Here is a 24,655-nt window from a genome sequence, read left to right on the forward strand (position 1 = left end):
ACAAGCATGGACTTCATCATTAAATACCCACCTGTGCCTTTGCTCAATGCTCAATCAAAGTGTAGAATTTTGACCAGATGGCAAGGACTGGAGTTCTGAATAATAGGTCTGGATCTGGACAAACTCAAGGGAGCAGATATATCCTCTACCTTAAACTTGTAGACCCAACTCACCCTGAAATCTCCATCCCCCTTCTCCACCCTTGTCTTAACTCTAAGCAAAGTTATAACTCTTTCCCTTCCAACACTTGATGATGCCTCTCTCATTTTGGTACTGAAGGCCTATGGATAGTTTTTGTCAAGCCTGGACCTGCTTGAGACTTGACAAGCCTGGACCCTGAGATCCTTACTTGATGGATTCAGCTGTGCCTATTTGTGAGCCAGTCCTGATCAAGAGAGAGGTCCCATCAGGCAGTGCAGGTAGGAATTAGTCTCCTGCTGTCAACTAGTGGTTTTCAACTGGAGCAATTTTTTTCCATCCAGAGATATTTGTCAATGTCTGGAGACATCTGTGGTTGTCACAGCTGAGGGAGTATTATTAGCAACTAAAGAATAGAGATGAGGGATGCTACTGAACATTATACCATGCACAGGACAATCCCTTACATCAAGGAATCATCCAGCCATGTGTGGCAATAGTTCCAAGGTTAGTAAACCCTACTGTAGACCTAGTCCCAGGGCTGAGGAATGGGAAGCCATGCACACACTGAGTCAAGCTTTCCTTTAACCCCTTATTGTCAGTTTGATTTCTGCCTCATGTGCCTGCTTGCAGCTCTGGTTCTTTGCTGCTGACTCTGGAGTCATCCCCAGAATTCTGCTTGCTTGACTCTGGTCTGACACCTTTGCTTTTGCCAGGCCCGTCCCCTGGATCGTCAACTGGAGCCCTATCTACATGGATTCACAAAGTCAACTCCAATCCAATTTTCATTATTCTTGCTGTGGGAACCCCTCCTACCAATCTGCACTGACCAGATCATAGCCTGGGAACAAGAACAGCAAAGTCAGCCTGATTTCCAGTCCCCTTAGATATGGTATTCTGGACTGCTGGCTGCCTCTCTCAGGGGCTGTCCCCACAGTTTGGTCATGTCCCCAAGCTGGGTGTCATTTGTTTTCCCCCAAAAAATCTGTGTCACTGAGGTTCCAGAATGGCTTAAGGTTGAGCTGACTTCACCAGGATACTATGAGAGAATAATTTCTAACAGAGCCACACTGAGCATTATGCTGAGAGTGACACTGTGCTAGAAAGACACTGAACACAAGTGTCATGATGACTCAGTCCAGGATGCTATTCTAGAATAATATTTGTGACTTCTTATAAGGTACCAAAAGTATTGTCTCTCTCTTTTTAGTAATTATTAATATTTCAAATTGTGTGAATAGTCATGCCCCAGCCCTGGATATAGAGAGCAAACCCATAACTATTTCCCTGGAAGGGGCAGCCACACACCCTGCCAGAATGTCATGCTGTCCCCAGACACAGTATGCACATGCATCCACGCCTCCCTGCCATGGCAGAGAAAGTAGTAATCTCTGGAATACCTTTGGCCTCTTGGCCTTTTCTCTTTACTGAACCAAAGAGGAAATGAGGCAGACAAAGAAGCAGATGGAGGGTAGCTGGGTGAGATGATTTGGTCCACGCACATCTACAAATCTGAGAAATGAACTCAAGTTTCCAATACACTAAGTTGCACCTGGGTGGGGTAACAGTGGTGAGTGCTTTTATGAAGCAGTTGGAGGTCTTGGTACACCAAACCAGGGCTGGGCGGAGGATGTTACTGTAAGAACCATGACCACTTTATAGTACAATTAATTTGTCAGTGGTGGGATGAGGAAGCTGTGGAATTTCAATATGATTGGATTCAGCCCTGTTCTTTTATTTGCATTGCTGCTTAAAATGCTAGTTCTATTGGATTCTGAGGATATTCTGCAAGGAAGATTCCTGAGAAATGAACAAAGAAATGCCTTAAGCACAAGAAATGATCATCAGAACTCATCCCTTGCTAATACAGTGAAATCAACTATTTTCATAAGTAATCTACATCACCAGAATCCTCTCTGAAAAAAAAAATGAAAGTGAATGAATACAGAGATAAAACCTAAAATAGTGCAACCATTTCAAGGAATACATGATTCAACTTAGGATACTACAACCATTTGAAAGAACACCAAGACAAAACCTAAAATATCACAACCATTTTAAAGATTCTATAGATCTAAAGTAGTATCTTCATGTTTTTAAAATATAATTTTAAGTAGCACAATGCCTCCTTTTAATTCTCCTGGATTCATGAAGAGACAGCTCCTGGCTGAGTATCAACTGAACACACATGTTGCAGCTTTTTCAGTGGTGGCGATGGATTTCTCTTAAGCTATCCAAACACTTCCACATGGATACCCTTGATTTGTGTTGGCAAAAAGAGCAGCTTTCTGGGGGTTTAGCCACTCCTGAGATCTGTCCATTGCAAAACCCACGTGCACCAAGGAGTTACAGACACAGAAGTCAGAGCAATGTGAATTACTCTCAGGTAGCGCTAGAGAACACAATTGGGCCAGGGCAGCAAATCATGAATAAACGTTCAAGCCGTAGCTCACAATAACACCAGAAGTCCTGCGATGCACGACCAATAATGCAGAGCAGTGAGCTTTTCCTGTAGTGAGCCAGATCCAAATGCACCAGAGAGAACATGTCAGCTGGGGACACGCTCTCCACGCAGCTCCATCTCAACCAGTTCTGGACTCTTTGGGGATTGAGGAACCATCACCTGCATCACTTGCTACAAACTTCCCAGATAAGGCGGTTCCACATAAATTGTCCTTCACACTGCCACTAGTATCTTCACCGCAAAATTAAATGAATGCAGACTAGGAAATCAAATTCAATGCGAAAATAGACAAGTCTCTTCCTGAATATGTTCATATGATGCACTAAGAACAAAAATCAAAAGCTAATCTTACAAAATGAATTTTAGAAATGGGTTTTATTCTGTTTTATCTTTACAGTTCATGAACGTTCCACAAATGAGATGCCTAATCGATCTTGCGTTACCTCCCATGGGATCTTCCAGGTAATTGTGATTTATGTCCCCAGTAGTCACGGTAGTTATGTCACAGTGCCTACATTGCTGCTTCTTGCATTAAGTAATAGTTTATTCATGCCGTGGTACAAAATAATTATCACTAAACTGGTATCACAAGGCCTTCTTTCCACTACACTGGGGACATTTTGATTGGATTTAACAAGGGGATTTCAGAGGGACTGGAAGTCCATGGAAGGGGCCCTTCTGCTGTCTGAAGTGGCCTGCGTGTCAGATCCAAGGCACCTGATCAACTCGACAGTATGTGAGTCTTTGCAATGTCAGTCTAAGCGAGGCCCTTGTCCTCACCAAGGGGGAGAATGTTCGCAGCTGCTGTTCTCTCCCTCTGTGTGGAGGGTGGTGCGTTATGGCTGCTTCTCTGGCTTCTCTGCAGGGCCCCAGCTCGCTGTCCCCTCAACAGCACGTGGAAGCCACATCCCTGAACCTTGGCTTTCTCAGTGCTGCTATTGTGGTCCACATCTGCCTCATTCCTTTGTCTCATTTCTCAATTGTGTTTGAATTTGGGAGGGAAGAAGGGGTTTTCCTTAGAACACGCCGACATTTGGTGCCTTGGTGGGGAATGCTGAGAAATTTAACTAACGGCTGGAAGGAAGGGAATAAAATAAACATGTTAAACGATCTTGAGAGGTTCAGGGCTCTGGATTTTTGTGTATGGGAGAGATGTTTTGACTTTAGTGGGCTGTGGAGGCTTTTGTTGGCTCCTGAGGCTGCTTTTTATAATTTCACACTTGGCTTTTTAAAATTCTCTGACTTGGAAAAGGGGCCTTAAGTTTTAGGTGGCGTGATATTTCAGCCCCGGTGGCTGAACACAGCCTGTTCTGTGGCTGCTTTATCTAGATTGTTTTGTTTCTTCACATGTGGCCCTTTGTTTTATAGCTTCTCATGGCCGAATGCAAAGTTGCATGGCCCTCAGCAAAGATAAAGGTCTCGGGCTAAATACGGGGACAATTCGGCTTCAACAACATGGTGGCTGAGGGACTGAGGAAACCTGAGGCTGAGCCAAGGCACATGTGTGGGAGCAACCTTTCGTGGGCACAGGGAATCTCACGGTGAAGTCTTGGCCCCAAACAGTACAAGCCACTGATCTTAGCACACATGTGCTGGTGACTCAGGTACTTCAGCCCATGACGGTAGCCTCACGGCCATGCACTTATTTAGTAAGTAGCCAAGCTGGGATCTGAATATAGACTGGTTTTGCTCTAGAATTCAAGCTTTCCACCAGCTGTATTAGTTTTCTATTGCTACTGCCACAAGTTACTCCAAACTTAATAACCGAAAACAGCACAAATTTATTATCTTACAGTTCTGGAGGCCATCAGTGCAAAATGGGACCTATTTGGCTAAAATCAAGGTGTTGGCTGGGCTGTATTCCCTCTGGAGGCTCTAAGGGAAAATCCATTTCCTTGATTTTTCTAGCTTTTCCCAGCCAACCTACGTTCTTTGTCTTGTGGCCCCTTCTCCATCCTAAAGGAAGTAGCACAGCATCTTCAAGTCTCTCTCTGACTCTGACCCTCTTGCCTTCCTCTCATTAGGATCCTTGTGACTGTATAGAGCCCACCTAGATAAACCAGGATAATCTCCCCATTTCAAATCCTTCGTGACACCGCAAAGTCCTTTTTGGCCTTGTAAGGTAACGTATCATACATAGGTACTAGGGGATGAGGACATGAGCATCTCTGGGGGATTATTATTCCATCTACCATGCAAGCGCACAGCCAGCCTCCCCTACACATGGACATTGCATTTTCAGCCACAGTTTTTGGCAACATACTAATCCCCACATTCTGGGAATGCAATTTTTTCTGAGATAATTACTGTAGAGCCCGAGGTTTGGCTTCTTTTCTAAGTTTGGTAGGTGTGGCCCACCAGAGAAAGTATTAACTTTTTGAAACTTTTAACCAGTTGAGCTCATATGAATCCTAGCATGTATGTTTTGCAGCCTTACAAGAGCCACTCCAGCCCCGGGGAGAGACAGCCCCAGTTGCAGCCGCCGCCGGATCCCCTCACCCTGCCTACGCTCTGGAAACCCCTGAGACCAATACTTACACGAGAAGTCAGAATGACATGAGTTACTCTGGGACTTTTACTTCACAAGAGCAATAGAATTTGAATTTTTTGAGGTTTTGTCATCTTTAGACCTAAACTTATGAAAGATTAGTGTTTGGATTTTAATTCTTCTGAGGGAATTTCACAATGGGAGGAATTATATTCATATTTGGGTCATCCTCCTATTGCTGGCATCTTACTCATGAAGTTTCTCTCTGTGATTTTCATTTAATTTTATTGCAGAACTTCTGATAGGTTATATCAGACAGTTGTAGAAGGACAGAACTTGGGAAGGGAAACAGAATACCGTGTTTCCCCGATAATAAGACCTACCCATAAAATAAGCCCTAGCACGATTTCTAAGCATTTGCGCAATAAAAGCCCTACCAGGAAAATAAGACCTAGTGATGGGTGTGGCTACGCAGCTTATCTGCACAACCCATGCATTTTGTAGCAGAGTGGTAAAGAAGACGAGCTGCCCTCCTCATCTGACCCATGAGAGTTCTATTGCTCAACATGAGAGATTGGTGCCAATGGTTCTAAAGGAAATAGAGTCACAAGAAATTCAGGATGGAATTCAGGGTTTAGAGAGCTATGCTGATGTTCCAGAAGAAGACGACTTAACTATATTTGAATAAATGTAGATTGTTGTACCGTACTTAAAAAAAATAAATAACACATCCCCTGAAAATAAGCCCTAGGGTGTCTTCTTGAGGAAAAATAAATATAAGACCCTGTCTTATTTTCAGGGAAACATGGTAGGAAGAATACTTTTGGTCTTGGAATCAATTTAATTCATGTGATATTCTGATCTATTTCAAGGGCTTTGGGGGGCAAAAATCTCCTCTCTGCAGGAGGAGAACTGCCCAAACCAGCCCTGCTGGGTAAATTGGCGTAAGTCCAGAAGGATTTGGTGTCTGTGGCATTGGACACGAAGCAGGCTGAAGCAGCTATTGTCAAGTGGGTTATGTCTCCTTCACTTTGCAGTTCTCTCCTCCTGGGCCTCCCAGAGTTGTGGCAGCCAGGAAATAAGCCACATTCTCAATATCAGGTTTGTTGGTTAAAAGGTGATGCTTTGAACTCTACCTGACCTTTTCGTTTGTCTTTTTTTTTTTTCCAGTTGGATCCAAATTTGAGTGGAAAACAAGGCTATTAGGTACTGAGATTCCCATGAAATTCCCGACAACTTTTTTCTCTAGATCGCTATATGATCTCTTATTTTAATCTATTCTTGATGTTACTTGCCTGTGCTATATGCATGTGAGTTTGTAATTGTTTGCTTAGAAACAGGAGATCTTAACCCTTTTTGTGACATGAACTCCTTTGGCAATCTGGAAAACCTAAAAGCCCCTTTCAAAATAATGTCTTTAGAAACATAACATAAAATATGCAAGTTTACAAAGTAAGCCAATCCTATTGAACCACAGTTCTCAAAAAAATCAAAACAATTTAGGTATAATAGTGTATATGAATTTTCATTAGTGTATTAAATAACATGATCTAGTACTTGACCTATAAGTACCATAATTTAAATATTTACTATTCTGATGAACAGAAATAGTATTTCAAGATATCTCCAGCCACTGTAAAAAAATATGGGACTATTTGTGATGTATATTTGTGACAAAGTCATAGGTAATGATAATTCAGATGTGATATGTTTCTTGACCACCTTCATAAGTGAAGAAAATGTCAAATTGCAGTTGGAGATTAATGAAAATAAATATGTCATTTTTCTTTCCATATACATAAACTCCCTACGTGGAAACCCAAGTCATAAACCCCAGGCTGAGGTGGTTGCTTATTGCTTGCCTGCCATATAGAAGTCCATTACTCTACTTTCCCTTACACCATCTATCAGATCTCACTCTAGTCCTTAACACTACACTAGTCTCCTTCTACATCAGTCCTCAGTTCTGAGCCACTTTTATCCAAAGCAATCAGATTTTTAACATCAGTACACAAAATATTCAGATTTGCACACATGCAATTCCTTCACATTGAATGATGACTCCAAGTCCTGAGTCTTATTCATTCATTATGCATTAACTTATACATGGTTTTGTTACCATTTCTCAGTCTATATGTGTGTATGGAAATGCCATGGCAACTTATCTAGTTGAAAAGATGTGAAGACCTACTGAGTTTTCATAGAAATGTAAGCTCAGTGAAAGCAGAAATTTCTTTCAGTCTTATTTATCTTTGTATCCCCAGTTTGGGGCATATAGAAGGAGTTCAACAAACATCTGTGGAATGAATAGCTGATACCATATTCAATGACAAATTCAGATTTCTTAGTGAAGCAAACACATATTAAAGAATATAAAAGTTATTTGGGAAACAAAAGCACACCCTTGATGAAATTGGCTTTAATTCTTGGAATGTCTATTTCCTTATTATTAGGAAACACAAAGGTTTCTTCTTACAAATCCTGCCTAAGAACATAGGGAATGAACAATTACTTCCTTTTTTGTTTTTTGTTTTACTTACAAAAGATACAGTGAAAGCGCATATCAATTCTCTTTTTGCCTTTATAAAGACAAACATAGGCCCTGTAGGTGGGGATCTGTGCCACACAAGGTCTTCATAGCTACCTCCTGTTATGACATTCCAGATGCCTTAGTAAGCATATTTGTTCAATGAGTCATGTTAACCTTTGCTTCTTTTGTGTTACTCAGTAGCTCAGGACTTGACTATTTTTTCCTGAAATATATGGATCATTTTTCAAACATAAGAAAACATTAGTTAAATTTATTTCAAGTTTTTTGAATATGTATAGATAGAGCAGCTGTTTTCCATTGGAGGTTGTTTGGAGTGAGAACTGGCATGAATAGATTAGTTTCTTGAGTGGTAATGAAACACTGGGTTAAGATATCATAATTTGTTTTTAAGAGCTAGAATTACTTTTCAGAGTTCAGGTTGAGATCCATCAGTGAGTTGTAAAATCATTTTAGTGATTAACAAACATTTTTGAAGGTGAAATAGAACAAAGTAGAAAATATTAGGATGCATGGTACAAGTTAAGAGTAAGTAGTGTTTGGTGGAACTTTTGGAGAGTGTGGGTGTGTGTTTTGCTAAGTTGCAATATAAAATGTATTTCTTAGTATGGATCATGGTCAAAATATTTAAAAACATGAATTATAACCATTATATTGAGTTCATAAATTAAGAAAAAACTGTGGCTTCATATAACACACCGAGTTAGTCACAGAGTTGAGGTACTATCATACCTGCTAACTATGATTCCAGTCCAGTGCTGTCTCATGTAGAAAGGGTTTTATTTTGGGTTGTTTGAATTTTTTGTCTTGTTTTGTTTTTAAATGAACCAATTATTAGACATAATTGTCTTTTTAAGTTTTACAAGAGTCCTTATCACTCCAAGACCTTTTATTTTGGTGTTTGTGTTTCTTAGCATAATATTCTTCAGGTAGCTGGACTTTAATGTAGGCATCCAAGTTCTGTGTGGAATGTATCTGTAAAATGGGCTTGGCAATTCTTGGGTCACATGGATGTTATACAAATTAAATGATGTAATATGTGAAAACAACCAACACAATGTATAGCTACATATATATGCAAGGTTACACTTACATATCCTTAAGTTTGCCTTTTGTGAGTGTTTAATAGGATAGCCAATAGCTGTGCTATTAAACAGCCAATAGTTTTATTTTAAAAAAACTTATTTTTGTCAGACGTGGTGGCTCACACCTGTAATCCTAGCACTCTGGGAGGCCGAGGGGGGAGGATCGCTCAAGATCAGGAGTTCAAAAGCAGCCTGAACAAGAGCGAGACCCTGTCTCTACTATAAAAATAGAAAGAAATTAATTGGCCAACTAAAAATGTATAGAAAAAATTATCTGGGCATGGTGGTGCATGCTTGTAGTAGCAGCTACTCGGGAGGCTGAGGCAGGAGGATCCCTTGAGCCCAGGAGTTTAAGGTTGCTGTGAGCTAGGCTGACACCATGGCACTCTAGCCTGGGCAACAGTGAGACTTCATCTCCAAAACAAAAAGAAAAACTTATTTTAAAGATTGAAATATTCTTTATTCATCAAAAGTGACCAGATAAGGAAAAATAGGCTACTATGAAAAATGCTACTAATACTGCATTTTAATGCAATCAAGTCTATGTGTATGGCAATTTACACAACTATATATTTATGTTGTACTTAATTCCATTATACATAAATATGATTTTGATTATCTACTGGAGCAAAATACATTTGAAATATGAAATATTAGGCCTGTGTTTAGGTATGAGAAAAAAATTCTTTATATAATGGTTGTTATGCAACATACCATAGAATTCTGTGGTATGTTCTTCTTTGAATTTTTTTTTAAGGATTACTATTTAAAGCTGACTCAATCTGTGCATATTGGACTAGGGGACAAGCTATATAACTAGCATATTTTTCCAAGTCCACATTTTGTAATTTATTTTCAAATATTTTAAATTAAGCTCTAAGTTTCCATGAATAGTATTTTCTAAAAGAACCAATTTATAAATTGATTACATTTAAATTAGAGAATTAAGAATTGCCACATCAGATTCAACAGTGTCCTCATCCATCCATTTCGACAGTTGTCTCAAGGTGGAATACCAGTAATCCTCTAAGAAAATGATTTTCTCTCTTATCTGAAAATTGCTACCTCTGGTGACTTAAAACCTCATATTGTCGCCTGCTTTCATGTTTAATAACTGTTACTTCATAAGTTTCATCAAACTCCATTTAAAAGCTCTAATATAGATTACTTCATTAATATAATAAGCATTTATATGAAGCGCAACTGTTTGGTTGCTCTGAAGACAGATGAGAGCGCTTGGTAGCTTTGAATGTGTAGAAACGTCACACATGGGTATAGTGTGAACCACAGAGAAAGAACTATTGCAACTCCACCATCCAGCAGCATTGTATTGGGACGTGGTATCAAGGGGAAACTAGAAGTCAAGGTAAGAATTTTAATTTTACATTCAGCTTTAATTTCAAGTTGATACCGCTCATCAACTCCAAAAGAAGCTGGGCTCTGGCCCCAGGAGGTCTACGGTTTGTGGTTACCAGAATCTAATGGGGACCTCTCTGAGTCAGTCACCTGTGTTCAGATCATGTTCTGTTGCATGTCACCTGCTATCTCAGAACAAAGAGGAAAAATCAGCATCCCAAGACTGTATTTTCACCGTAGCTGAAAAGCTCAACCTCTCCTTGAACTCGAAGATGATCTCTTGCTCTATTCCCTGACACCAGCAGACTGTGGAATTAGGGCAGTGTTTTTCCAGAGATAAACAAGGTTAATGGATATTCCATAATGGGAAGCTGCCAAGTCTAGATTTTGCCAGCTCCCATCCAAAGGAGCTTACAGAAAGGTTGTCTGGATTTTGCTTGCTTCACCCCAAGGCGTTGAATTACCCAACACAGCCAATGAACATAGCTCTTCCTTGTTTTCCTTATTGCCTAAGCTCTTTAATGGGGATCCCTGAGCTAAAGGGCCGCTCCCTCCACAGCCTTAGGTCCCATGCAGCAGAGCCCTGTTGGGTCATCTGATTTGATTTAGTCAGGAGCACCAGGTCCCAATATCTTACACCCAAGGGCCAATGGTAGAAATTGATAAACCCCCTTCCCACCTTTTTAAAAATAGTATTTGAAAGTAGCAAGAGTCATAGCCAAGAAACATGAAGACTCCATTGAAAATCACTGAGGATACACTTAAGTCCTTTCTTGCTAAAGAATGAGTATCCAACAAGTTGCATCTAATTTATTCCATCAGAATGAATTATGTACTCAAACTACCACACTTCATCTAGTCAGAGGGTTAATGGGAGCCCCTCAGGGTGATTTTGCTTAATGCCTAAAAAAGAAATGTTTTTGAGCCTTTCATAAAAACTCAGGTGTAACTGTCCAAATAAATCAGATCCCTGATAAGAAAACTGCGATTCCAAGTGCCTTAAAACCACAACCATGAATATAAACAGAAGAAAGAGAAACATCACAATTACACCATCTGCTGTAAGAGTTACTCCTTTCCTGTAGACCCTAAGCTGCATAAATTGTGTTACTTTGAATTAAACTTGGCCCCTAAGTCTAAAGAAGATATGAGGATGAACAAAAACTCCAATCAGTCTTGCTCACGTGGCCATTTTAATAGTCCCGAATATGTGCTCACTAAATATTTGATGAACAAATGAATGACTCCTTGCTGGTGAGAAGTGGCATGCGACTGTGTGAACCAAACATTCATTTTGCAGACTGACTACGCTCTAGGCAAGCTTGTTTGTTCCAACTCTTTGCAAGGCATAAACAACTAATATGCCAATATTAACATGCAATCCACACTTAACCCCAGGAAGATTTTGCTAAGCTTTGTTTTGTTTATTTTTATAATCTTCTTATAATTTAACCAGGAGTCAAGGACACATGTGGCCCTCTGTATCCTCAAGTGCGGCCCCTGAACTGAATCCAAACTTCACAGAACAAATCTCCTTATTAAAAGGATTTGTTCTGTAAAATTTGGATTCAGTCAAAAGGCCACACTCAAGGATCCAGAAGGCCACATATGGCCTCAAGGCTGCAGGTTCCCCACCCTGTTTAATTGCCAAGATCCATATGACTGTGAGGCCAGCCTTTAATGACACAAGTAATAGTGTCACCTATTCTTTCATTCAACAGCTATTGGATATTTACAATATTAGTCTGTGATGGACTGAGTACAGCAGATTGCCCTCCCCAACGTGGATGGGAATAATGCAATCTTTTGAGGGTCTGAATAGAACAAAAAAGCAGAGGAAGAGAGAATTTACTCTTTATGCCTGACTATTTGAGCTGGGACTTTGGTCTTCTCCAGCTATTGGACTAAGACTTACACTAATCTGGTTCTCAGGCCTTCAGACTTGGACTGAAATTACACCCTTGGCCTTCCTAGGCCTCCATTTTATAGAAGCAAATCATGGGATTTCTCATCCTCCATAACCATGTGAACCAATTCCTTATAATAAGTTTTATACTTATAGTAAATTCACATATAAAAATGTATTATAAGGAACTATATACAAACATATCCTACTGGTTCTATTTCTCTGGAGAATTCTAATACAGAAATCGTCACCAAGAAATTGGGTGCTGCTATAACAAACGCTTGAAAATGTAGAAGCAGCTTTGGAAATGGGTAGTGAGTAGAGGCTGGGGGAGTCTTGAGGTGCCTGCTAGAAAAAGCCAACATTGCTGCACAGGGACTATTAAATGTGATTCTGATGACAGCCCATAAAGAGAAGAGGAGAGCTGAAGAGAAAGCTTCCATTTTCTCATAGAATATGTAAATAAATAATGTACAGAATGTTGGTATAAACATGGACATCAGGTGCAATTCCGATAAGTTCTCTGATGCAAATTGGGAGCATGTTATTGGACAATGGAGAAAAAGCGAACCTTGTTGTAAAGTGGCAAAGAACTTGGCTGAATTATGTTCATATTCCAGTGTTTTGTGAAAGGTATAACTTGTGAGTGATAAAATTAGATATTTAGGTGAGGAAATTTCCAAGCAAAGTCTTAAAGGAGTGTCTTGGTTCCTCCTGGCCTCTTATAGTAAACTACTATAAGATGAAAATTGAAGGCTGCAAATGTGGCATTCCTCAAGGAAAGGGAAAAACAATGGAGAGGGCTGTTCAGAGATTATCAGGCTGCCACCATCATCACAGGCCAGGGCTAGGCTAGTTCCCCCACAGTTTTAAAGGGTGATGCTGCCTCTTAGGATCCTGCAGGCCAGCATGGCCCCACCCAGAACCTACTCTTAAATACCTAATCCCAAAGTGATGCATTTCATTTAAGCTCACTGCCAGAGCTAGCTGTGTGGCCCCGCATATCTGAAAGGAAGCACAGAGATCTGTCATAAGCACTAAGTATCTCTCTCATAGCTACTACATGCAAGAAAACGAGATAAATGTTGATGGACGTTTATGTGTATAAAAAACTACACACTGACACTGTTAGAATTTCTGACCATTCCAGCACTCATCTCTAGGATCCTTTTCTTTTATTCATCCACACATTCACTCATTTATTCTCTACATCACTTATTCATTTAGTAGACCTTTATTGAGAACCTATATGCCAAGATTTGTGCTGGGTGGTGGCAAAAAAATATGACTTAACTTGATCTCTTTCATCAAGAAATTCATGGTCTAACATGAAAATATATGTATAAACATGGCCAGAACCATGATTCACTATAATATCAGCATGATAGAAATGTGCATTGTGTTATAGAAATACATTCATTCACTTACCTATTCAGCCAATACTCGACCTTAGCAAGTGTCACACTAGAGAAAAGAAACTAAATAATTCTCATTGGAGACAGTGGGAGAGTATTAAAAGAAGTGATGTTGGAGTTGGTAACTGCAGGATGAGTATAAGTTTTCTCTGAATATGAATAATCTGTATCTCTTCAAGTGATAAAATATAGCCAACCATTTCTTGCTGCAGAGTCTAGCAGGTAAGAGTGCAAGCTGGTCAGATGAGTGTTTGTGATAGTTGATTCCTCTACTCATTAGCCACTTACCAGCTATTGACTTAACCTCTGTGGTCTTCAGTTTTCTCATTTGTGAAATAACAACAACAATAACAACAACTACATAGGGTTGTTCTGCAGCTAAAATAAGAAAATATATATGAGGTCTTAGCAAGAAATAATAAGTGTTAGTTAGTATCGTTATTAGCACTAGTCTCCCAGAAGAGGAAAGACTATGCTAAGACTACTGTATCTGTAAATGCAATTGTGAGCTGGATTACTTTCCAAATAGATTCCACCCTGCATCTCTCAACTCTATCTCAGCAGTAGTTGAAAGGGATGAGCAAGGTTTCCCACTATCCTCTGAGTGACAGTATTTGCAGTTTTTATTCTGTTGCAGCGTAAGTTATGGGATATCTGTAGTGTAAACCATGAGACCCCATTAGTGCATGGTGGTTGGTGAGGGTTGAAATATTAGGAGCTGAATCAAAAAGTGAGAAAGTCGATTGCCTGGAAACTACTGGACTCTGAGCCCTTTGATGAAAAGGATCAGTTGTCCCAAATCCATTGTTATATCCACAGTGCTTAGAACAAGGCATGGTGTAGAGTAGGTGCTCAATATATTTTTAGGCCAGAAAGCATAGTTATGTTAGGAATGGGAAAGTGTGAAATAGTTAAGGAGGTTATGATCATAATTTAGATAAAAGTTATGAGTTGAGAGCCTCCACAAAACGATGAGCTCTTAGGGGATGCTCATGATAGCTGAAGTAGAGAATGTAGGTCATAGAAATCAGGAGGTGGAGAAATTCCAAGATTGAGCATCATGAATATGAATGGTGAAGTCACTGAATCATAGTTTTAGGATTTTTCCTACAAATGGGGCAGCTCAGTCATATATACAGGTCTGGGAATTCATTGAGCCTTTGAAGAAAATTCTGTTGAGAAAATTCCCCTGACTGCTTGGTCCTGTACTCAAAGATTTGGTAGGTATGTGTGTATGTGTGCATGTGTGTGTGTGTGTGTATACATATATGTACATATGTATTTTTTTTTGAGACAGTCTCTCTCTGTTTCCTGGGCTAGAGTGCCATGGTATCAGCCTAGCTCACAGCAACCTAAAACTCCTGGGCTCAAGCAATCCTTCTGCCTCAGCCTCCCAAGTAGCTGGGACTACAGGTACATGCCACCATGCCCGGCTAATTTTTTCTATATATTTCTACATGTCCAGCTAATTTCTTTCTATTTTTAGTAGAGACGGGGGTCTCACTCTTGTTCAGGCTGGTCTTGAACTCGTGATCTCAAGTGTTCCTCCCACCTCGCCCTCCTAGAGTGCTAGGATTACAAGTGTGAGCCACCCCACCCAGCTTAATGAAAAATTTAAACCCCACAAATGTACTCTTTTAGACATAGGCACAAGTCTAAAAGAGTTCTTGAGATTGAATTTCAAAGTTCATTTAAGTAGACTTTGGGCTACTATTTATAGAAAATATGCTCCTGCCTCTGGAGTTCTGAAGTTCAGTTTAGGATGGAGGACCATCCAAACTAGTTTCTCAGGAGACGCTAATCATGAATTGTGATGGTATTATTGCATTCAGCACATGGACAGGTCTGCCCATTATAAAAGTGAAACTTACCTCCCTCCCCTGTCCCTCTAACAACTTCCATGTTTTCAGTCTCTTAGTTCCCCCACTTGAACTTCTTTCATCCAATTTCCTGGCCTATCATGATTCCTCACACAGGGCAACACCATAAATCATTGGCCTTTTTTCTGGAGTCACTTTAAACCAAAGAAATAAGTTTTAGTGTATATTCCTCTCATTTCTAGCATGTGAACTGTGAGAAAACCCATAACATGACTTGAAACAGCATATGAATAACTTCATATGGAAAGAATCTGATCCTTTGACTTTTTAAAAACATGATAGCAATAAAAGATAAAAGTGAAAAGTGATCAAAAAACTAATAGAAAGTTGTAAGATCCCTTCAAATATAGGTGAAGGCTTTGGCATATTATCAATAATTGACAATGACTTTTTAAAACATGGCCCAAGGATAATATTCAAAAGTAATCACAAATAGTCTAAAAAATTTTCTTATGACCCAGATTGCTGGGTATTTCTGTAGGAGACATCATTAGGAAAAGGCAGGAAGATCAAACAAGGAGGAAAAAAGTAGGCAGAATTATATCTGCATTGAAAATGGACTCTATATGGAAGCTCCACCTAATGATGAAAGCTTTTCTCACAAACAATATATGCAAGCATATTTACACTCTTGCTCTTCACTCCTTTTCTTTTAAAATAATATATGCTATTTTCCAAAGGAATATAGTGGTATGCCTTATTAATAATTGCGCTAGGAACAGTTAATGCATGCTCTTATTCATGCTGCACAGAACAACTGGGTCTATCAGCCATGATGTTCGAGTCACAATGGCACTAATTTTTAGATGCCTGGTCATAGTGTATAGGTGGTATGAAAATACCACCTATTTTCTTAAATAAATGTTCTGAATGTGTCCATGTCATGAAAGTGCTGAGCCAACATGATAACAACACTGATAATTCAGCTTTTATTTAAGATGCAAAATGAAAATGCAATTAGTTAGGTTTCATCAGGAAGAACAAAGGCAGTCTTTTGTGGGATTCTTGTGTTAAATACGGCAATGGCCATACTTTGTTCCTCCTATGAGGTAATGTTTTCCTAAGAACCTTTAGCAATATTTAGCCATCTATCAATTGGCATCACATCAGAAAAACACCTGACTTCCCACTAACTTGATATGGTTTCCTAATCACAGTGAGCTGACAAAATGCGTGATGTAGTAGAAAAGAAAATTTAGGAAAGACCTGCTTTGTATCACAGTTTCGTGGGACCTATAATAGACCCTAATTTGCTTACATTTGAATTAAAACTGAAAATTCAAAATAAATTTACTATTCTAGACTGGAAGCCAGTAGAAGCTAAAATATATCACATGAAGGGACAAAGAACTTTAGTTAGAAAAAGGAATAAAATTTAATGATGTAATGAGAACAATTGTTTAGGAAGCTGGTTGGAGAGTGTACAAGAAGCTAGAGTTCTCTCACAAATGTAGCAGGAACAGTTTTTTTGAGGAGAATAATAGCTCATGTAACCATAGAGGTTTCTGTGATCGGAGTGGGAAAGAATGATGAGCCATCTTGATTCTATTGCCTGTGAGGGGCACAGAAATCCCAGAGCTTTGAAGAATCAGAAGAGATGTCTGATTTCTTCATGAGATGCCTCATGGATCCCTGAAATCATTTGTCATCCCCACTTTTTAGCATGTTATTTGTATTTAAGTCTCTTTATAGTAATTTCAGTGTCTGATTAATTAATCTTTGAGGTCCCCAGAGCACCTATTATAAAATTTTATATATTATAAGGTACACAGTAAGAACTTGTATAGTATAAGTATTGACCTAATATATCTATACTTTTAATGTATTCAATTAAAATATAATAAGTTATTATATTTATTATTACATATTAAATTATTATATTTGTTAAATAAAAGAAGTACTTCTATCAAGGCAGTTCTTCCTGTAAGTTTGTTCAGATTCAAGTGTAGGAATTTGCATTCATCATTATTTTGTCCATTCATTCATTTACAATGGGTACATAGTAAGTATCTACAATATGCAAAGAGCTCTAAGCTCTATAGGATAACAAATATATATTAAAGCGAATATCTTCTTTAAGAAGAAACTATTTTAAAATTTAAAATAGTTTTCATATTAGTCTAAAACCTCTATTTCAAAATTAAATTAAATCTCAACACAATTGTGTCAGTACTGAACTGGTGTCCACTATATTGTACTTTGATGTAGGTTCTGAATTTTGCCTTCCAGTCTAGCATATTCATTAGTGGCAAAAGAGGGAAAGACTTTTGGATATGGCTAAAATAAGTCCCACCTAGACAGCTTTGAAATAAGACACAAGCTGGTGCCAATTATTCTACAACTAATTTAGTGCCTGGCTGAAAGGCTCTAAGTCACCATACCATGGTGATGTTTTGGCCCAACAGGACAACTGACCCATGTGATGTGACGAGGGAGGGAGAGATAAACAAAAGAAACAATGCACAGCCATTGATTTCCTAACGTTCTCCTCCATGAGACCTCTTCTTCCTTTGCTCCAGGGAAACCCACCACTGAAAGAAAAGGCCAACTGTTCAAGGTGAAAAAATACCACTTCTTAAATAAGAGCAAGACTTTTTGACTGCACACAAGCAACAAACACTACGAACTAGATAAAATATTCGTACACTCCCTGGAGTAAAACCATCCATTCAAGGGAAAAGAATGCAGAAGGTCTTGTGTGCCCACGACCAGAAATGTAACGTGTTACGTGGAGGCAGGGGACCTGCACAGGACTGCATTATGAGCTGAAGGTAAAGAATGCAGCTTACAAGTGCCTTAAATTCTTGAGGGACCAGAATGGCTTTATTCTGAGCAGTCACATCAATAGGAGCCTGTCTTTGAGCTGTGTTCACCACCGGTGACTCAGCAGTCCTGACCCCCTCCCTTTGAGATAGGTGATCTGCTAGAGAAGAGAAGATCTTTTCAGGTACACCAGAATGGCTCTATCTCAAATAACCTTCCCCCACATTGGTGGCAGAGCTTCCAGAAGCGTGTCAAGGAGTTTCTTCAAAAGAGGCCAGAATTCATGCAGTCAGCAGGGGAGATCCAGATGGGCCCCAACCCAGCCTGAGAGTTTTGTCCACTTCTTATTAGGGGATCATTTTTTAACCATTCAAAGAGCTGCCTGCTATTGCTCCCAAATGGGATTTCCTTTGCTTTTCTGTACATGTTCCCTGGTAGTTGGCCGGTTCCTCAACACTGTTTAAAAAAAAAAAAAAAATTAAAAATTTGGATGAGAAAGGGGATTGTCTTTCAGTATCAAACCGGAGTATCACTTAGGGTGAGTAGTGTAACACTCCTCCCAGGGTACTGGGTGCTTTGGAAAGACTAAAGGCTTGGGTTTTAAGAGGTATGGGTTTAAGTCCCCACTCTGCTGCTTTTTACTTGTAAGATTTGGGGGAAATCACTTACACATATTCTTTATGTATAAAATAGGGATAATGATATCTAGCCTATTTATACAGCTATTTTGAGAATTCAGTGAGATGAGCTACATGAAAAGCACTAGAAAAACTGTAAAACCCCAAACATAAATTTTGATAACCGTAAATTTTTCTCTGCATTTGTCTACTGTTTTAATTTAACTCTTATCACATCCAATTTTGTATTAGAGTAACTTTTAAATATTTCTCTTTCCCCTCAGAGTCAGCAAGTTACTTAAAGGAATTTGCATCATTGTGTCTCCCAGGGACTCAAGCCTAGAACTTCATGCACTCATTCAGGGAATACTGGGTGGGGAGGACCCATGCATGTATGATGTGTTAAGTGAAACCCTGTGACACACACTTTGTAGCTCTGACAATAGTTTTCATTGCTCAGATTGTTGAAAAAAATACACTTCAAGGGAAAATATCTTCCTTATTTCCTCATGAAATAGTAACTTCAGGGGGTATTTAGGAAACTCCCAGTCATAAAATTGTCTCAGGAATGTCACACTTCATAAGACTTGCCATATAGAAGAACTCCTAAGTTAAAAACACCTAACCGGTACAATGCACACTATCTTGGTGATGGGCACACTTACAACATTGACTCAAATGGCACAAGAGCAATTCATGTAACCAAAGCGTTTGTAGCCCCATAATACTCCGGAATAAAAAAAAAGACAAGCCGTATGTTTACCATTGTAAAATGTGTCCCCTGCTCCACCCCCACCCTCACCCCCAGCTCCCAGTATCTGAGTTTCTTCCTTGTTTACTTTCCCTTAAGCCCTAGGGATGGAGGTTGCTCTCTATAGTTGCTACCCCAATTAAACCATAGAGATCTCTATTATGTCCCTTTTCAAACTTAACCTTTTACTCAGTTGACAATTCTTCATATTAAATTTCCTTCTTCACATTACTGGTGTGGTTTCTGCCACCTGACCAGACCCCACACAGCAGGGTTAGTAGCGAGTGGCATCCCAGCTCTCCTCGTCCAGCTGTGATCCCAGGAGCACTTCTTCCTAGAGAATGGGACAAAGTGGCTCCATCATGTACACATGTCTGGAAAATCAAGATTGTTTCAGTAATAGGTCACAGCATCTGGCAATATCCTGAAAGGACTATTTTAGCAATTGAAAATGTCCTGGGAGTCAAGCCTTTACTTTAAATTTCCACACTTTGGGCTTTACAACTACATTTTGCTTTTTTGAATGTGTTGTTCATTAAATAAAAACACACACCTGTGCATACAAGTGTGCCACATGCATACGAAGCACATCCATTGTATCCATATTTTAAATGTTCAACTCATTCTTTTGTGTAAACTCTCTAATGAAATGTGCAAATGTTCATCACATCTCCCGGAACACTATGCATCTCTTTGTTTGGAAAGCAGTGGTTCACCCCGCAGAAACCACAGCAGCTCAGAAGGAGACCACCCCAGTAAATAGTTAAGGAAATCAGCAGTTCTATTTTCTTTATGGTAGGGTGATTCTCTCTGGTGGACAACATTAAGATTCAACACGTGACCCATTTAATTTATTAAAATCATTGTCTTATTAAGTTGTTTGTATTTTCCTTATTGTGTAAACTTTTTTTTTTTTTAATAATATGTAGAATATTAACCTCTGCATTTCCCAGCCCCTGGGCAGCGGACTGCTGCAGGTGGAGTCCGGTTAGGAACTGAGCTCAAAGCTCCACCTTCCCCTGAACCCCAGTGGATAGAAAAATTGTCTTGCATGAAACTTAGGAACTGGAGCCACAGAGCAGGAGGTGAGCAGTGGCGGGAGGGAACGAAGCTTCATGTGCATTTACAGCCCCGCCACTCCCCATTGCTCTCATCATCGCCTGAGCTACACATCTCCCGCCCCGTACGTGGAAAAATTGTCTTCCATAAAACTGGTCCTTGATGCCTAAAAGGTTGGAGACCACTGATAACTTAAATGATTCTTGCACCAACCTGTGAAGTAGGCAAGGATGACCTTTTATGCTCATTTTACAGGATACTGTGGGTTGGAGAATTTAAAGGGTTTGGCTGAGAACTTTCTCTTTTTCACTGTACCATTCTGCCTCTTTATGTTTCCTTTTTACACAAATAAATCCATATGGTATTCTAAGGACTGGATATTATTAATGTTATATTAAATATATATTGTGTACCAGACATTATGCCAAGCGCTTTTGCATACATTGAAACCATCAGAAATACCCACTAACAGATAGTGCAATGATTATCTCTATTTTATGGATTAGACTTAGAGAAAATAAGAAAATTGCTCAAGACTGCAATTGTACAGTTGTTCAGTGTCAGAAGTGAGATTCACATCCAGACCACTTTGATCTAGAACCCAAACATTTATGGCATACACTCTCATGCTTCCATTACTAGATAGATACTTACAGTTAAGAAATGGGATTGGGTATTCCTGTTTAACAAAGGGAAGGGGAGACGTCACAGAAGTTAATAATCTAAACCTTCAGGAAATTTACTATTCCTTAAGATGTAAATAACACAAAGTGAATGCACATTATAGAAATCGACCTGATTTTTGGAAAATATCACACAATTCTGTCATTAAGAAATGAAAAAAACTACAGGCAAGAGAAATATTAATTGAACATAACACTGTTAGTTATAGAAATTATAGTTTTGCCCTAAAATAGTGCTATTAATCAGTTTACTTTTAATCAATTCCACTGGTCTGAAAAAGGAAAATGAGCAGATAGGATTCAGGATTAGAAATTGTGGTATACAGTTTTTGATTTTTTTCTTTCCTTCTTAAGTTGAGAACTTTCACCTTTTGGCTTAAAGGAAGCACTTTAAGGCTTCTATCTGAATTACCAGCATCACTACTCCTGGGCTTTGGTTGGGGCCATTATTAAGAAAAATAAGGGTTACTTGAACACAGGCACTGAATTTAATAGTCAGTCTGATAACCAAGATGGCTCCCAAGTGACCAAGGGCAGGTAGCACATACAGTGTGCATATGCTGAACAAAGGCAGGATTCATGTCCTGGGCAGGATGAAGCAAGATAGCACGAGATTTCATCACCCTACTCAGAACTGAATGCAATTTAAAACTTATGAGTTGTTTATTTCTGGGATTTTTTTATTTAATATTTTTCAGATCACAGTTGACCACGGGTAACTGAAAACGTGGGCAAAACTGCAGATTAGGAACAACTACTCTACTAGACTTGCAGTCACATAGTACTGAGAGCTGTCTGCATCGGGCACAGGCAGAGTGGGGGACCTCCCTGAGTACATCCTGCAATCATTTGAGATCTCAGATAAGCCATGTGCTATCAGTGAGGACCTTTCCCCTAAATTAGAGGTTATACCCAAGGACAAAATATAAAACCTGAAATAGTTCCTCCCTAACAAAAAATAAAAGCAAATCTGATGGGAAAAATTAGAACCACCAGAAATTTAACTGCCTACCAGAACTAAAGCAAAAATATGTCAAGGAGGGTAATATAATCCAGACTTTTTACAAAAAAAAAAAAAACAAAAACAACTATTTACAATGATTGCTATAGAATCAAAGTTACTACACTTGTGCAAACATCAGAAAAATGTGATTTATAATTGGGGAAAAAATAAAAACAGAGCCAAGAAACAAATCATGGAAGAGTCAAAGACATAAAACAGCTATTATAATTATATTCAAGAACTTAAAGGAAAGATGAAGAATTGATTGAGAAGACAATGAATATCAGAAGAGAAATGCAAATTGTTTGTTTAAAGAGGAAACCCTAAAACTGAAAAGTAAAATTTCTGAAATGAAATAAAAATATAACTGCATAGGCCTAATATCAGACTGAACACTAAAGTGCAAAAGATGAGTGTAATTGAGGATAAATCATTAGATACTATCAACTCTTAATAATAGAGAAAAATTAAGTTTAAAAAAAGTAAACAGAGACTCACTGACCTATAGAAAAACATCAAGGAGTCTAACATAGCTGAAACTGGAGTCCCAAAAGGAGAGAAGCGAGAGAAAAAATAGACATGAGGTAGAGAGATAATGAAAATGATAGAGGTGGAGGAGTGTAAATATCTCATGTACCCAGATGACTGCTATGGTTTAAATGCAGGCCTTACTCTAAAATGCGTATGTTGAAAACCTAATCACCAAGGTATTGGTATGGGGAGATGGGGCTTTATGGGGCGGGGGTGATTAGGTTATAAGGGCTCTGCCCCTTGTGGATGAGATTGGTGCCCTTACATCAATAGAAGAGGCTTCAGAGAGTTGCCTGGCTCTTTTGCCCTTCAGCCCCTTCTGCTGTGCAAGGACAACTAGATGCACCATCTATGCATAACAGACCTTTCTTTACCAGACACCAAATCTGTTGGCATCTTGACCTTGGACTTCACAGCCTCCAGAACTGTAAGAAATAAATTTCTATTGTTTATAAATTATCCAGTCTTGGGTATTTTGTTAAAGTAGTGCAAATGGACCAAGACCATGGCAAAGATTTTTAAAATACATATTAGTTGTCAAATATAACAGTATTGGTTAGCAATGTAAACTTATTTTGACAAATCTGCAAAAAAATAATAATTCTCATATACCAACATCAGTGCATATTTTGGGAAGACGATTTTTGTCAGACTTTAAAATATGCATATTACTTAGCAATTCCACAATTTTAGGAGTATGTATAAAGATAAATGTACAAAGTTCATTATGGTATTGTTTATAAATTAAAAAAATAATAATAAAAGAAGTAAAAGAACACAGAAATAGGGGAAAACAAACCTAAGTGTGATCTTCAACAGGGGACAGGTTTAAAAAAGTTCAGTATATTGACACAACAGCATATTGTAATAGCACTAAAAATGACCAAGAAAACCACAATGGGATAGCACAAAAAGCCCACAAAACATCATTAAATGAAAAATTTTCCATAAAGTTATGTATAAAGTGAATCTATTTGTGTAAAAAACATTCTAGAAAAAATATATAAATAAATATATATTATGTTTATCTGTATTTGTGTAAGTATATAGAAAATATATTGGAACAAGGAAATAAGGGAATACTCTTCATATTACCAATAAGTCTAACTATAGGGAAAATGAGGAGGAGGCAATTTTACTTTTTACTTCAAATAATTTTCTATTTTTATCTTTTCCAATGACATTTATTACATTATCACATTGAAACATTTTTTGTAAATCTCAGTGAAGAGCTGTGAAACACAAAACTAAGCAAATTCTGTACGATCAGTATTGTTTGGCAGCACCTCCTCCCCCACCATCCGGCACAATGTCTGGCAGGGAGCAAATGTTCAAGCAATATTCTCTGTTAAGAAGATAAATGAATAAAGGAGGGGTTAAAACCTGAAGTATGCAACCATGTGTCTATTTTTCTGCCATATTAAAGCCATCTTACTGCTACTGAATTTGAGAAAAGCCAATTCACAAATAAAATAAAAACCTATTTATCTATTATTTATGTTTTAAAGAAAGTGTGGCTCTCGAATTCAAGCTTTTGTGTGTTTGTTTTTTAAAAATGTTTTTGATCCTGTCCGAGTTCTCCCACCCACAAACCCAAGTCATATATACACTTAGAATCCCTGAGAAATAGGGCCCTGATTTAACGAAAGCCATGTAGGAATTGTTTACAAAGAGGTAGTTCAGGAGACAGAGCAGCATTCAAGAAAAATTGGTCCATTTTCATTTTAGAAGTATAGAGACTAGAAAGAATATGTGGCCAGTAACACATCCGGCCTCTGCAGTATTCATTGTTTTTTGTTTTCTTTTGTTTTTGCAAGAGGCACTTGCAATTCCATAGATGGAAATAAACATAATATAGAGTCGCCCTGGCTTCAGTGTCCATGAAAATCAGGAAACAACACGGTCATTTTGACCTCAAACTGCAGAGGAAGCCAACAAGTGACTTGTTTGTTTGGTCTGACACATGCC

The sequence above is a fragment of the Microcebus murinus genome, chromosome 6 (assembly GCF_040939455.1).
Source record: "Microcebus murinus isolate Inina chromosome 6, M.murinus_Inina_mat1.0, whole genome shotgun sequence".
Lineage (NCBI taxonomy): Eukaryota > Metazoa > Chordata > Mammalia > Primates > Cheirogaleidae > Microcebus > Microcebus murinus.